At 45.9% G+C, this 12,361-nt stretch overlaps 1 protein-coding gene across 5 annotated transcripts in view; it reads right to left on the minus strand.

Moving 5' to 3' along the window:
* AGAP1 (ArfGAP with GTPase domain, ankyrin repeat and PH domain 1) overlaps positions 1 to 12,361 on the minus strand; it is a 505,789-nt gene that overhangs the window by 29,631 nt on the left and 463,797 nt on the right. The window lies entirely within an intron of this gene.

The following is a 12,361-nucleotide window of genomic DNA, read 5'->3' on the forward strand; positions in this document are numbered from 1 at the left end:
AGACCACGAAGAAGATCTGCTGAATTCCATGCAGGGAAAATGGCAACTGCATGAGAGAGGCAGCAAATGCAATGAGAATGCCACAATGAAAGTCAAAGTGCAAATCTGAATGTAGAACCTGATCCTAAAGCATTCCATTACTGAATTGTCACCCAATTTGTGATGCTGTCATTTGTCTTCCTGAAGGATCCTAATTGACCCGTAAGTCAGAAATTGGACAGCCTTCCCATGCGAATAAGGCTGTTTGCTCTTACAAATACATGTTATTATTTCATGGAGCCACATTTGTGGTTTTCCAGTTGGATACAAGATGACTTCTCCATGTACCCATAGCTGCACAGGGCCTTCTGATCTGGAGAGCTCTAAAGTCATGACTCCAGGCAGGGAGGGGCTCTTGAGATGCCAGTTCCTCTCAGCAAGGGAGCCGCTTGGAATTAGGGATGGGCATGAACTGCATTGTTATGGTGGTTTTCAGGGTAAAAGCACAGAGACATTTTGTCCTAGCATCTAAAAGAGTAGTATTAGACATCAGGTGAGCCTCAAAGGGGAGACTTCCCATAGGCAAGATGCCACCACATAAAAAAGCTGTCTCTGGTCGACACCCACCTTACTTCCAAAATCAAGGTCACAGAGGGGAGGGCTTGTAAGATGGATCCTGTCTGGCAGGCCGGACAATACAGGGGGAGGTGGTCCTTCAAGAATCCTGCCTAGGATTGGCAACTGTGGGTTGAGAACTTCACCAACCATGGTAAAATGAAATGACATCTTAGGTTGGAACACAAAGGATTATTTTTCTTTTGCAAATACATCCAGCAGGGGTAGTATTGGGGCAGGGGGGAGTGTCAGTAGCCCTTTGTTGCCCTGCCATTTTCTCACTAGAAATGCCTCCTCCCAAGCTGATCATACCCCTCTTCCTCCATGTTGAAAAAGCAGCCAAGAAGCCCCATTGGCTGAATTTGGAAAAGGGACAAGAAGTCTCTGGAAACCAACACAAAAGAAAACATATGTTGTTTGACCCTCGGAGACAAAATCAAAGCCCTTAAAATTGCCACTCAGTAAAAGCAAAAGGAGTGGAGCATTTTTCATGCTTCAATGTAATCAATCAACAAAAACCTCCCAAAATACTAAAAGAATCTTCAGCAATAATCAGAAGTGTAAAGTTCAACATGTTCATACTTTGATTATTTTCTATGGTGAAGGACGCTGCTGATTTTTGCTAAAGACTAGTATTGTAGAGAAGAATTTTGAAGGTGGTTCCCACATTGATAGAGGGGCAGGGCTTTTTTTAAGCAGGAACACACAGGAATGCAGTTCTGGCTGGTTTGGCTTCAGGGATTGTGGCCTAACATGCAAATAAGTTCATGCTGGGCTTTCCCCACAAAAGCCCCATGTTAAAAAAGGCTGGTGCAAGGGGGTGTGACCTAATATGCAAATGAGTTCCTGCTGGGCTTCTAAAAAAAAGCCCTGAAGAAGCGACTGCTTTGGCGCTGACAGTGAATTGATTTTGCTTCTGGAACCTTCTTCCATGAGACAGCAATCCCTTTGCAAAAACAGAGCATGACCTAACCTCCCATTCCAATTTCTTTCCCTAAACCTTACCTTCATGTTTCTCCTCTTTTCCTTCTCTGCTCATTATTACTAACCTTTAGTGCTGCCAGCTCCAGGTTAGGAAATACATGGAGATTTTGGGAGTGCAGTCTGAGGACTTCACCCTCCAAGGCAGCCATTTTCTCCAGGTGAACTGTTCTCTCTTGCTTCAAGATTAGTTGTAATAGCAGGAGATCTCCAACCATGACCTACCAACTCTCCTGATCTCCTTTTCAATCCCGACCAGCAGGTCCCCTCACTGACTGGCACTTCTTTCCTCTCCTTCTCTGATTGGGAGTTTCCATCCTCTTTGACCCTTCCTCTCCCACCCATCCTTTGATGTTCCAGGTCACTTTGGGGGCATACACACCCAGTGGTTTTTTTCCTGTGAGAAATGCATATTTTGGGGCAAAATCTAAAGCAGAATGGATACTAGGAATTTATTATTGATTTTTGCTACTGTATTTTGAAACTGTTGTGAGTAAACAACTATTGTTGAACTGTTTCTGTATTCTGAACTGTTGGAATTTGCCTATGTACAATTGCTTAGTTTCCTTTGCTTCCTTGTATAGATTTAGTTTGGTCAATAAAGATAAAATCAGTTAAGTTCCTGTCACTTTCATTTTGTTTCTCTCTGGAAGAATATTAAGCCACAGCTGTGTTTTTGTACACAGTCCTAAGATCCCTGGAGTCCAGAGTCTGGGATTTGCATATGTGTGGATGCTTACATGCGTTTGCCCTGACATGGGTCTCCATTTTGCTAACCCTCTCCACAGGAGGCAGGAGCTAGTCAGCAGGAATGGGACTTCAGGCCTCGGAACTGCAAAATGCTAATAATTTGTCATAAATTCAAAGATTTACTGTGGTTTAAAAAAAAATTAAGCCTGAAAAGATTACTACATATCATGAGATTTTATTTCCCAGCTCTCAATTGCCAGCTTGTTTAATTCAGTAGGGCCTTCTGTCTACAAAACAAACATAGTCACAAGATGCCTGTAGCCTTAGAGAATGACCGTGGGCATTTAAGTTCTAACCTCTCGACAAGAGTGGAATGCACTTTCTCCCCTCATGGGCACTGTAATGAGAACCAACTGTCAATCACAGCTCCATTAGGATGGACCGACTTCCACTTCCTGAGTCAATTTATTAGATTCCCAGAAGCAAACAGGGACTTCTTCCTTTTCAGCTCTGTCTTTAGCGGAGCTGTTCAGGAGGAGCGGGTATCCATCCTCTTCCTGCTGGGTGCCTTTGTCTTGGCAGCTATCTTATGAGAGCCACTTCCTGAGTTTACCCACCTCTTCTGTCTTGAGCCTGCCAATGTTTTTCCTTCCTCCACACAAAACCTACAAACTGTTTGCAGGCACTGACTCAAAAAACAAAAACAAAAACCCTATGCTATTAACCCCTTCTCAAGGACGGGTATAATGAAAGGTATCGTGCAGGATTACCTTTCTCATGCTTTTCCATCCTGTCAGCAGTCAGCCTGTAGAAACCTGCAACACATTTTCTACTATTTGCTTGCCAGGGCTTTAATTTTGCCACAAATTTCCCTTGCACTTCAGAGTTTTTATTTAGAGAGTATCTTTCAAGGAAAGTGAATTTTGGGTTGGCTCTCTATCAATGCTCCCTGTAAGCTGTGGAGTCTTGTGAGCAGAAATTCTACTTTGTGAGCTGCTGGCATTAAAGTTGTGAGCCGCTGTATAAATTAGTTTGCTCTGAGGCCATTTTTCCTGAGTTGAGACACAAACGTGTGAGTTGGAGGCTAATTAACTGTGAGCTAGCCCACATTAACTCAGGTTAATGAATACTGCCCTCTATAATCTTTGAAGGCTGCCAAGGAAAGTGTATTGATACAATGATTTGTACCTTGTTCTACTTATCATCGTGGTTTAGTTGTGGTTGTTTCTGCCATTCCACTGATGCGGCTTTTCTTTTACTCCTCCTCCACCAGGGAAGTTCCCTGGGTGATCCTGGACCAATAACACACTCTTGGCCTAACCTACCTCACAAGCTGGGTAAGATAAAATGAAGGAGAGGGAAATAATGGCAGCGACCCTGGGCGTCCACTGGGGAGAAAGGTGAGGCATGTGAAGCAAGTAAGGAAATAAATCATTTATGCTGTTGATTAATTTTAATTTTGAGCTCTTTGTATTTTTATTTTATGGTGCAGGTTATTTATGCTTCTTGGAAACAGTTATTGAAGGAATGATAGAAAAGGTTTTTTTTAATTAAAAAAAACCCAAGCTAGGTATGTTCCCAGGCTCATTGCTAGAATTTCTTTGGTGGGAGGGCACGAATCCACTGTGCATAAGCATAGGTTTGCCATGTCTCTATCATCTGAAGCCCTGAGAGGGGCTGGTGATGTCATATGAAATAGCTATTTTAATAGAATAGTATCAAATAGCTATTTTAATAGAATTACTTCCACAAGCCCCTAGTTATGTACTTCATAGTATGTATGTGTATCTGTGAGAATTGTGGTTTTGAAGAGACAGACTGTTTACCAGAAACCCCCCCCCCCAAATACCACGGGAACTATGTGGTAAAAGTAAAATGTGGTGGGAGGTACTAGTGCCAGCTCAATTTACACATGCAGTGTTATTGCAAATAGGCATAAACTGGGGTCCTAGAATAAGCCATTCATCTACAGCAGGGGTCTTGAAGCTTTCAGCCTCCAGAAACCTTTGGAATTCTAACAAAGGATAATGGGCACAACCACAAAATGGCTACCAAAGGAGGCAGAGCTGACTACAAAAAGGGCCAGGGAGTGAGGTTATGCATAACTCTAATATTAACTTTTCAACATTTCAGACAGAAGCTCTATTTAGCAGGATGCCTTTTAAAATGAGCATTTTTTAAGGGTCTGTTTTTTCCATTCACACAGCTTATCTTTAGTCACACAGTGAAGGTCCTTATGCTTTGCCATGGTCACAGCTGCTGCTGAAGCAACTTTTAAAAAATTTGCACAGCCAATCAGGTCTCCGATGGCCAGTCAGAAGCCCTGCTGAACAAAAGCCCCACCCACGTTCTAAAAACACTTGGCAGGCACTACAAAAGGTGTTGGAGGGTGAAAGGTGTCAGAGGCTGCCATAAGTCCCTTAATCTACAGCAGTTGTCCAGGGGGAAATTGTTTACTTATAACCACATGAGTTATTCTCATTCTTCTCTTATGAGATGTTGTGGGCATATGACTGTGCAACAGGATTCAAAACTGTGTTGGGAAAGCTGGAAAAGAGGGAAGATGGCAGTTGATCAGTGCTTTAATTACTTTACACAGGCAAGTTTCAGCAAGGAGGCTTGCCATTAATGGCTAAAACCCAGTACCAGGCTGAGAGAAATAGGGCATTCATTTTTTTTGCTCCCACTCCCTCCCCTTCCCATGGTCCACCTACATCTAAGGCAAAGTCTCCACCACAAACAGAGGAGGCATCCTCAATATAGTATAAATTGAATTGTATTCATTTAGTTGTGAGCCATCTCGAGCCGGTCTGCAAAGAGGCAGCATAATTTTTGAAAAACATTTTTTCTAAATAATTCAATTCCTATCACCATCATGGATAATAAATACATAAGAAATCTCACTCCACTTTTTTTGCCTACATTGTTCTGTCCAATGTCCCTTCCTCATTTTTTCTCAGACAAAAATTGCTTGCACATTCCCTCATATCTCCACAAAGAAAACAAAAAGAGAATTTTTTTTAAAAAACAATGGAAGTTAGCTAGCTTTGTCAGAGCTAACTGATACTGTCCTAAATTTGTCTCTCTTGAAATCTAAGGAACAAAGTACATGTGACATGAGAAATTAGCCATAGGTTTACCTAACATGATTTTTAATATTAAAAAGCAATGACAGAGGACCTCTATTTTGATTGGAACACTGGCACATATGTGGTGTGGTGTGAACCCTTTAACTTGGAAAACAAAACTGCATGTGAGTGGAAAGGAAAACAGAACTGTTGACACTTTAGCTCCATCCCTGAGAGGATCTCTCCTAGTATCTCTGTATGGATATTAAGCAATAAGGGCAATGAGATAGAAGTCCATGACATCCTGTGGGATAAATTGTAGGGACTCCCTATGGAACCAGCCATGGAGTGAGAATAAAGGACAAAGGAGGACACTTTAAAAACCCTTAACAAAGAATGTCCGTGGAATCACGGATACAGATAACGACTGTCTGTTTTTCACTTGGAAATCTGTTTAGGTATGATGAAGTATATTATTTTCAGAAAATCCAATTCTGTCTCCAAGGACTATAAATGGACAGTTTCTGCTTCAGAACATTTCCACTGAGCAAATTAAAGGCTGCTCAAGATTATATAAAACAATATCTTTTCTTCCTTGCACTGGTCCTGAAGAAAGAAAATATACTGCACAACTGCACTTGAGCATTAACAGTATGCCCTTTTAAGTATAAATCAGCTTAACTTTTAGCCTGGGAAGAAAAATGGAAACAAGAGGATAGTTAGCTCCAGCCTGATTCTCAAGTCAATAGTAAATTGGAGGACTCGTTAGTGCCAGAGAGATCCAATCAGGATGAAATTATGCAGTCATGTAAGAAATAATATCTATTAGGCTAATTTAATCAACGAATACTTTACAGATGAATTAGAATGCAGAATCCAATTATTTTAAACATTTGAACTGTCAGCTACTGTGTTTAAGGAGGAGGAAAGAAACATTGACGGTGTACGGAAATCTGTAAAATAGGGCAGGCAGCGACAGCAAAGAATTCTGTACTTAACCAAAGAAAAGGACCCTTTTAACCCTTTCCTACTACATAACTATTTTATGTAGATAAATAATCCATTTATTAATCAGCCAAGGCTGTTTGATTTGCTAGCTTAGAGACCGAGAAGAGCCTCTACACAATTTCTCCATAGTACTGTGCTTCTGGAGGCAAGTAAATTTTTAAAATTTAGTGGTTGCTTGCCATAATGGTGAGATTTTTTTTTTTATTCGTGATTTATATCCCGCCCTTCCCACGAGTGGCTCAGGGCGGCTTCCAAAAATTGGTCAAACATAAAAATTAAACAATTTAAGTATATAAACAATTAAATATTTAAAACAGTTAAAACCTTAAAAACCAGTTAACATTTCGATTACATATAAACAGACGCCTGGCCAAGTTACATCGAGTTTTCATCCTAGCTAGGTGTAAGCTAGCCGGAAGAGGGTCGTCTTACAGGCCCTGCAGAACTGAACCAGGTCCCGCAGGGCCCTCACCTCCTCCGGCAGCTGATTCCACCATGTGGGGGCCATAACGGAGAAAGCCCTTTCTCTGGTGGATTTCAAGCGGGCTTCTTTTGGCCCGGGGATAGTAAGGAGATTTTGTGTTCCTGACCTCAGTGCTCTCTGGGGAACATGTGGGGAGAGACGGTCCTTCAGGTAGGCAGGTCCCAGGCCATATAGGGCTTTAAAGGTAATAACCAGCACCTTGTACTGGACTCGGTATATCACTGGAAGCCAGTGCAGAGTCCGAAGACCTGGCTGAATGTGTCCCCACTTTGGGAGACCCAATAACAGCCGGGCCGCAGCATTCTGCACCAGCTGCAATTTCCGAGTCCGGGACAGGGGCAGCCCCATGTAGAGGGCATTGCAGTAGTCCAACCTTGAGGTGACCGTAGCATGGATCACTGTTGCTAGGTCGTCGTGCTCCAGGAAGGGGGCCAGCTGCTTTGCCCGCCTAAGATGAAAAAATGCGGACTTGGCAGCGGCTGCTATCTGAGCCTCCATCTTCAAGGAAGGCTCCAACAGCACCCCCAAGCTCCTGACCCTGTCCGCCGCCGTCAGTGGCGCACCATCAAAAACTGGCAGGGGGATCCCCCTTCCCAGGCCGCGGTGACCCAAGCAAAGGACCTCTGTCTTCGTAGGATTTAGCTTCAGCCCACTCAGTCTGAGCCACTCAGCCACGGCCCGTAGTGCCCGGTCAAGATTTTCCGGGGCGCAGACCGGCCGGTCGTCCATCAGTAGATAGAGCTGGGTGTCATCACCACTCAGAGATGTGCATCTTTGAGGGCTGCTTTCTTTAGGGCTCCCCAATAATAGAAAATAGCAATACAGAGGGAAAGAAACAGGAAACATCAAAGACACTGGTGTAAAACTTGGGCTTTCTGCAGATAATTTAAAAGTCATGTAGAAGTAGAATAGGTTTTTATACCCTGCTTTCCTCTACTTTAAGGAATCACAAAGTGGCTTACAACCGCCTTCCCTTCTGTTTCCAACAACAGACACCCTGTGAGGTAAGTGGGGCTGAGAGAGTTTGGAGAAAACTGTGAGAGGTCCAGAGTTATCCAGCAGGTTTCATGTGGAGGAGTGGGGAATCAAACCTGGTTCTCCAGATTAAAGCCCACCACTCTTAATCACTACACTATGCAGGCTTTTTGATAGGCCAGGGACAATAAACGGGTGGTCAATCCAGACAAGACTATGAGGATACAGGTCAATGCTCCAAGAATGAGGGATCAATCTGACCTGGAAGGGGCTGCACTACCCACTGTAGGAGCAGGCTCATAGTTTTGGAATATTGATGGATCTTTGTCTGTGGCTGGAAGCCCACCTCTCCTCTATGACACAACAGCCTTTTGTCAGCTTTGGCTAACACACCAATCCCATCATACAGTGAAAGAGTAGAAGCCATAAACCTTATGGTCCAGAGCAGTGGTCATTTTGTAGAAAAAGAGGTGCTGCAGCTCATTAGCACAATTTATTTGCATAACTCCTTAGCATATGCCACACATCCCTGACATCACTGAAAGGTATACTAAATTATATCAGCTCAACATCTACCTTAAAATGCTTCTTCAATTGTAATGGTCATACTAAAACCTTACTCCCATAATACTTTTTGAATTACTTTCTCCTATGTGGCCACAGTGGCATGATGACAATTTCCATCTGTCTGCTTTATATGTTTTGGTTATTTCCCCCATTTTTTGTGGAAAAAGTTTGTCAAATCTTAAGAGTTCAGCAAAATTCTCACAGGGAATTTGAACAATGGAGCCCAGAAGCAAGTATTTTTTTGGGGGGTGGAGGGGTTAGAAAGAAAGCATAATAAAATGTTGAAGTTCCAGAGCTTCATTCCTTTGAGGTCCTGTCCAAAATGAGGTCTGGTCCAGAGAGACTTTACTGATATGCTTGTAAAAAGATATTCATCATCCATTTCAAATTTCCACGCTGGAAAGTTTGGTATCATTTCACCCCTGCTCAACCTGACTCACTCCTACCTCAAAGCTGCCACATCTGTAGAAAAGCCATCAGTACAAAAAAGAGAGAATTCTTGAAGGCCCCTGAAGGGTCACATCCACATACCCCTCTGTCTTTCTCAGCTTCTTTAGGCTGCCCACCCTATCTTTCCTGAAGGCCAAGAGTTCCACACATCAAAGATCCCCTCCCCACAACTTCCACCTAGTGGGCAAATAATCTTTGCTGAGTACTGGATAGGCCTCTATTCCCCTACTACAGGGGTGGCCAACAGTAGCTCTCCAGATATTTTTTGCCTACAACTCCCATCAGCCCCAGCCAGCATGGCCAATGGCTGGGGCTGATGGGAGTTGTAGGCAAAAAAAACATATGGAGAGCTACCGTTGGCCACCCCTGCCCTACTAGCTTTCTAATGTCTTAACTGTTTTTGTTGTTTAAAGCTGCTCAGGTTAATGACAGGATGCTTACCTGAAAACTGTGCAGACTTCAGCACTGAGAATGATAGTGCCCTGAGTTCCTTGTTCTGTCTCTGCTAGAGCTGAACAAGAAACCCCCTTCCCAGAAAGTCACCAGGAAAATCCTTACTTTGTCCAGTTACTAGTATTCAGGTAACTAAGGACCCCAGCAACTAATTGGTGTATCTTTAGCTGCTGGAAGAACCTGCTACCATGAGTGTCTCTGTTACTTAAAATACATGAACTGTGCCTATCTTTGGGCCAGCCTCTTTCTTTCAAACAGTCCAAGAGTTGGAATTCGAAAAGCCTGACAAATTCCAGTTCTTGGCCCTGACTAAATCTGCCTCCAAACACCCCTCCCATACTACAATTTTCCCCTTTTATTTTATTCGGAAATAGGACCACCCTCTCTCCCAGGCAGGATGAACTCCCCATTCTTAGCTAATTCTTCTGTCCAGATATCTATGTCTCCCCATAGTATACCTTTCCCCCACTGATTTTCACTATATCCAGGCATCGGCGTTCCTTTCAGTTCTGTACTGGTGTTTCCCTGTTTCATGAGAAATCTATTATTATCAGTATGGGGTTCATTTTGGAAGAAATAGGCAAAGTATGCATATTAAACCTGTCCTGCAGTTGCTATATTGGTTGCTACTTGAGAGTCAGCTTGTTGTAGTGGTTAAGTGAGTGGACTCTTATCTGGGAGAACTGTGTTTGATTCCCCACTCTTCCACTTGCAGCTGCTGGGATGGCCTTCAGTCAGCTATAGCTATTACAGAGCTGTCCTTGAAAGGCCAACTTCTGCTCCATGTACTTCAGGGTGTCTGTTGTGGGGAGGGGAAGGTAAAGGAGATTGTAAGCCACTCTGAGTATAGGACAGGGTATAAATAAACAGGTTTCCTACCTGTAACTGATGATCTTCGAGTGGTCATCTGTGCAGTCACACTTGTGGGATTAGGCGCCTGCGCCGATCTCGATCGGTAAACTTCAAAGCTGTGGATTTCCGCGGGCCGACCCAGCGCGCATGCCCAGGCGCCCCACCGCGCATGCCCACAGGGACGGCCGCGGACATCCCGCCAGTTCCTTCTGGCCGCCGCGTCAGCCCCATGGCGGGACCGGCTGCAGCGGGGAAGGAGGGCGGGTAGTGTGACTGCACAGATGACCACTCGAAGATCATCAGTTACAGGTAGGAAACCTGTTTATCTTCTTCGTGGTCTCTGTGCATCACACTTGTGGGAGATTAGCAAGCTCAAGCCTACCTGGTGGAGGGCCAGCCGGTCCGTCACTCTGAAACAGACTGCAACACTGCACGGCCCACCGAGGAAGCTTGTCTGCGTCGCAGGTCCAGGGCGTAGTGTGTCACGAAGGTGTGCGCCGAGGACCACGTGGCCGCCCTACAGATATCCTGCAGGGGAACTCCCTTCATGAAGGCCTCAGAGGTAGCAACCGCTCTAGTCGAGTGGGCACGGAGCGGACCTGGAAGAGGCTGCTTCCGGAGAAGGTAACACAAGCGAATTGTCCCTGTAATCCACTTGGACAGACGCTGAGAGGAAATGCGTTGCCCCAGAGAGGGCTCCGCATATGACACGAACAACCTAACATCTTTCCTGGAAGGGCCCGTACGATGCAGGTAAAAGGAAAGTGCCCTCTTAACATCAAGGGCGTGTAACGCCCGCTCATAGTCATTTGCTGGAGAGGGAAAGTAAACTGGTAGATGAATCTCGGAATTGAGATGGAATGCGGACACCACCTTTGGGAGGAAGGTGACATCTGGACGCAACGTGGCTCCTTCAGCAGAGAACACCAGGTAGGGGGAGTCGCACCTGAGTGCTGCCAGTTCCCCAACCCGCCTCGCCGAAGTGATTGCCACGAGGAAGGCCGTCTTCCACGCCAGGAGGTGGGACGAACACCTCGCCATTGGCTCGAAGGGTTTCCCTGTCAGAGTCTTGAGAACCAGGGGAAGGTCCCAGGCAGGCGCAGGGGCCCTAACCGTGGGGTACAGTCTTGCCATGCCTTTCAGAAAACGTTTAGTGTCCGGGTGTGCAAAGGGTGAATGGCCGTCTATCGGCCCATGCTCTGCAGAGATCGCGGCTAGGTAGACCCTTACCGAGGAGGGTGCCAGGCCACCGTCCAACAACGAGACTAGAAAGTCCAGAATCACTGATAGGTCTGCCCTATCAGGCACCGCAGAACGGTCTGCAGCAAAGTTGGCAAACCTAGCCCATTTGGCTGCATAAGACCGTCTTGTGGAAGACTTTCTGCAGTTCATGATGACGAACTGGGCCCTGTCTGAGAATCTGGGTCCAGGCGCCAAGCCGTTAGGCGCAGATGAGGAATATCGTGATGCAGGACCTGCCCTCGGTGAGAGAGCAGGAGATCCCGCACTTGAGGGAAACGATGGTACATCCCCCCCGACAGACGGAGAACCACCGGGAACCAGGACTGCCGGGGCCACCACGGAGTCACCAGAATCCCCCTCGGGCGTTCCTTCAGGATCTTCTGAACGACCTTGGTGAGGAGCGGTATAGGCGGAAACAAGTAGATTACATGATGCCTCCATGGCACTAGGAGCCCGTCCCCCAGCGCTAAGGGGTCCGCACCCCCCCTGCAGCAGAACAGGTCGCATTTTGCATTTTGCCTGGTAGCAAAAACGTCCAGCTCCGGAGTCCCCCAACGGCGGAAGACAGGGCGTAGGAACTCCCAATTGAGCTCCCACTCGTGCAGTAGAGCTCCGCCCCGACTCAGAAAGTCCGCCTGTGAGTTCATATCTCCCGGGAGGTGGGTTGCCCGTAGAAACACTCCCCGAGAGATGCACAGCTCCCAGACCTGGAGAGCCAGCTGACAAAGCCTCTTGGACACTGTGCCCCCCTGCCGATTGATGTAAGCCATGGCAGTGGTATTGTCCGTCATCACTGCTACTGCCCTGCCCTCCAGGAGCGGCAGGAAGGAGCGAAGGGCATGAAATATGGCTAGCAACTCGAGGAAGTTTATGTGTTGACTGGCGTGATGGCCTGGCCATCGGTCCCCCACACACATCCCCCCCATGTGGGCACCCCAACCCCACAGGGAGGCATCCGTGGTGAGCGTACGAGTCGGCTCTGGCTTGTGAAAGGGAG

This window comes from Heteronotia binoei, chromosome 1 (assembly GCF_032191835.1).
Source record: "Heteronotia binoei isolate CCM8104 ecotype False Entrance Well chromosome 1, APGP_CSIRO_Hbin_v1, whole genome shotgun sequence".
NCBI lineage: Eukaryota > Metazoa > Chordata > Lepidosauria > Squamata > Gekkonidae > Heteronotia > Heteronotia binoei.